The 4,465-nt window shown below is 46.9% G+C and overlaps 1 pseudogene; it reads right to left on the minus strand.

Annotated features, from left to right (window-relative positions):
• Positions 1 to 2,253: 2,253 nt before the first annotated feature.
• Positions 2,254 to 3,516, minus strand: LOC130020416 (TAR DNA-binding protein 43-like; annotated as a pseudogene).
• Positions 3,517 to 4,465: the final 949 nt, after the last annotated feature.

Consider the following 4,465-nt stretch of genomic DNA (forward strand, 5'->3'; position numbering starts at 1 on the left):
CTTATCTTTATTTCGGTTAGTCTTTGGTCCAACTACTATTACAAATCTTTGAGATAACTTGAGAATATTAGTGGGCTTATTACGTACACTTTTTCTTCTTTCTTTCTTTCCTTCTTTCTTTCTTTCTGCCTTCTTTGGCTGAGGAATAGAAAAAAAGAAAGTGATTTACATATAATATGAAATATTCACTGAGACTCCTAGATATTACATAATCAATGTCTCAATTAAAATTTAGAACATTTCTATTATTCAGAAAGTTCTTTTGTATGCTTTTCTAGTCATTCTTTGCCCAAATAATCCTAGACTGGAGCAAGTAGCCCGGGTTATTATACCATAATCTGTTTTGCATTTTTATGTATTTCTAATTACAAAGTATTCTGCCTTGTGTCCAGTATAAGGTTTATAGAATCCCAGGGGCTGGAGCTATATAGTGCAGCTGCCCAGGGTTCAATTTCCAGGACTCCATGTGGTCCCCAAGGCACCACCAGGAGTAGTCCCTGAGCACAGAGCTAGAAGTAAGCTCTGAGCCCCAACACCAAAATGAAAGAAAAGAACATAAAAGTATTTATAGAATTCCATGAATAATTCTTTTGTATCAGGGAGAAGCATTCTATTACAGGGATTTATCACAATTTGTACACTAACCAGTGGATAAATATTTGGATGAGTTCCAGTTTCTCTAAAGCTGATGTGTATTTTTATACAGTTTGTGTATACATATGCTGTCATATCTTCTAGGGAGAAATACAAATGGAGTTGTTAAGTATGTATGTACATTTAATTTTCTAAGGAATTTGCCACCATCACATTTGCTGCCTATTTATGAGGATTCCAGTGGCTTGCATTCTCACCAACTATAAAATTATTGGACTTTTAGATTTTAACCTTGAACACTTTTTTATTTAAATCAGTTTTATTTCAGAATTTCCAACATTGGCAACTCTTATAAAAGCATCCAAGCACAGGGTACAAGACCACCAACCGCATCCTCGGGGTGGGCAGGCCCCAGGATCGCTCCCCCCCCCCCCTCACTGGCTACTCCGCTCCGAGACTCCTGTACAGCACGTAAGCTCAGCTCACCAGCGCCAGGCCACATGACCACACCAACAGATCAGGAGCAGGAGAGGACACACACCATACAGCATTCACAGCAGTTGACAAGGGGGCGGGGCATACCAGTATCGTGTCACTAACACATTCAGCTAACGTTGGTTTGCTAAGAGCAAGACTCACTTCAAGTCTTCCAACAGATGAGTATGTCCTTTGAATGCAAGAAACATTCGTACGTATGTTATCTGCTACCATGGCTCTCCGCACACTCTCGCACCAAAGCCACAGGTTGAGAGACACATCTCGCCCAGTTAAAGAATCTCCATTATGCACCACCAAGTCTCTGCACGCGCTCTCCTGTCCTCGCTCATACCAGCGTCTCATGCCCCGGCACAACCATCAATCCCACACAAGGTTTCAGAAGTTCAGACAGCCTTCTGGTTCACAGCACAGCCTTGCCGTCACAGCGTTGATCCGACTCCAGGAAAGAAAGAGTAACGGATAAAAATGGGACACCCACTGTCAGAGACGCAGCCCGGCGGCGTGGGGACGAGCTCTTGCGTGCGTGGGCAAAGCAGCGGACGGAGCCCCACGGCGCAGTGAGTACAGCACTCCTGTCAGTGAGTGCTTCTTCCACAGACATTTGAAATGAGATGAACTGCAGAGATAAAATGAAGGCTTCATATCGTACTCTCGCATATGAGGGGAGACAAGCGTTAAGAAAATGAACAGAAAGAAAAGAACCAAACATTGCAACACCACGATCTCCAGGGACCTTCCTACGGAGAAAATCTGTATGGTGGGGTTCAAATTAAAATGAGAAGGAAAGAGTGCAGCTCTAACCAATGGGTTCCACTTTGAACATGCAAATAATTCAGGTGACAAGTCCAGGGATAAAATAATTACAGGAGAAGCCTCTTGATAGCAATTGTGGTGTTGGTTTACCTGTCAGGCTAACAGCAGTTCACTTTCAAACACTCAAGAGTTCAACCCGTTATGTAACAAAACTTAGAAAATTCCTTTAGCTTTTCTTCTTTTTCTAAATGAAAGATGTCAAAAATACTCCTGAATATACTCCATACCGAAAAAAAAAAAAACAATTTTGAAAATTCTTAGTGCGTATGTATCTTACAATATATTTACGATGAGTTTAGAAAAATTTGAATTCCCACCAGTCTCTAGCGTCTAACTGACCAGCCCAGCCTACATGCCCCAGCCCGACGACTTCGAGTCCATGCTGGAGCTGAAGTCCATGCATTGAAGCCGCTACTGGAGCCCGCATTGGAGGCCGACCCCCACCCGATGGCGGCGCCCGAGTTGGAGCCGCTGTATGGGTTGTTCCTGGAGCCGAAGGCCTGGTTGGGCTCCCTCTGCATGTTGCCCTGGCTCTGGTTGTTCCCTGACGGGCCCGACTGGTTCTGCTGACTGGCCAGCATCCCCATCATGCCCCACCTGCTCTGCAGGGTGGCCTGGGCCGTGGCCCTCATGGTCGGGTGGATGCTGAAGGTGCCGAAGTTCATCCCGCCCCCCATGTTGCTGCTTTGGTTGTGGCCCAGCCCCGCGCCGCCCCGGCTGTTCCCAAACCCGCCCTGGTTCCCAAAGCCACCCGGATTACCACCAAATCTTCCACTTCTCTCTAACTGCCTATTGCTATTGTGCTTGGGCTCCGCGTTGCAGATATGCACGCTGATGATGCCTTTGATGATCAGGTCCTCGCCACACAGGGACTGGGCCACCTGATCATCTGCAAATGTGTCGAAGGCAAATGCCCCCCCCACCCAGGGCTTGGGGATAACCACATCGACCACCTCCCCGTACTGGCAGAAGAACTGCCGCAGCTCGTCGGCAGTGAGGTCCTGGGTGCAGCGGCCCACAGACACCTTCCTGCTCCTCAGAGGCTCATCCGGGCTTTGCTTAGAATTTGGAAGTTTGCAGTCACACCACCGTCCATCAATCATGTGTCGCTGGGACATCACCTTCACTTGGGTCTCATACTCCGTGAACCGCACAAAGCCAAACCCTCTTTTGGTGATCAGTCTTGATATCTTTTTTTTTACCTGGACCATGAGGACCTCCCCGAAGGTGCTGAAATACTCCTTGAGGTCCTGCTCGGTGGTCTTCCAGGGCAGGCCGAGCACGATGGGGTCAGACGTCTTCTGCACGGCCCTTTTCACCTTCACCGCCGACGAAGCATCAGCCTCCTCCATGTTCCTTTTGTCATCTTTGGGATAGTTGACCACGTAGACCCAGTTGCCCCAGCCCGCGTCGGGCGCATGCAGGATGCCCTCCACCAGGCGCGCAGACGCCGCGCATGCACTGCGACACGGGGTTCTGGTAGCGCAGGCTGCAGGCGCCCGGGAACTGCGCCGTGACCGTGGACAGCAGCACGGTGCCATCGTCCTCGGACAGGATCTCCATGGGCTTGTCGTTCTCGTCCTCCTCCGTGACCCGGATGTACTCGGACATCTTCGCCCGCTTGGCGTCCACTAGGTCGCTCGGAACACACGAGGCGGCGCGCGCAACGACAGCGCCCACGACCGCTCGCTCTCTGCTCGCACTAACCTTGAACACTTTGATGTATTTATTATTCATGTATTTCTATATTCTTCGTGACGTGACTATTCAAGTATTTTACACATTCTTAAATCGAGCTCTTTGGGTTCACCGATGTCTTCTATTTTTCATAATTTTTAAATTGGATTTAATTGAAATGTCATCTTGTTGTGGGACTAGACATCTATGTGCTTTTGAATACATTAGAAAGGAATTGGTGGGACCAGAGAGATAGACAGCAGGTAAGGCACCCTACTTGCACACGGTCAACTCAGGTTCAATCTCTAGCACCCTATATAGTTCCCTGAGCCCTGTTAGGAGTGATCCCTGAGCCCAGAGCTAGGAGTAAACCCTGAACAGAGGTGGGTGTGGCATCCCACCTCAATTAAAAAAAATTGAAAAGGAAAGCAATTGGCAAGAACTAGGCTTAGAATTTAGAAAAGAAAAATATTCACTGAGGAGTTAAAAATACCCCCCCAAAAAAAGAATTAGAACTATATATTTTGCTGACTGCATTTGGAAGAGATTGATAAGAAAGAAATTGACTTTGATGCTGTAGAGAAAAGAGATGAGAGTGACTTCTTAAGTTTCCTTTCTGTCATTTTTTTTATAGCCATTTACCCTGATGTACTTTACTGTTTGGACTGATTTTCTTCAATCAACCCAAAGCAGCTGCTTACTTTAGAAAGCAGAATATGTGGGAAAACATTTCAGTTCCATCATGCAATTAGTAATGACAACAAATCCAGCACTTCTGTCAGGTATGATCCAATGCTGAGGTAAGCTAGCATATGAGCACACTAAACAGAAATGATGGCCACTCAATACCTCGGTTGCAAATCACAATACCCAAAAGGAGAGA

This window comes from Sorex fumeus, unplaced genomic scaffold (assembly GCF_029834395.1).
Source record: "Sorex fumeus unplaced genomic scaffold, SorFum_2.1 ptg000012l, whole genome shotgun sequence".
Lineage (NCBI taxonomy): Eukaryota > Metazoa > Chordata > Mammalia > Eulipotyphla > Soricidae > Sorex > Sorex fumeus.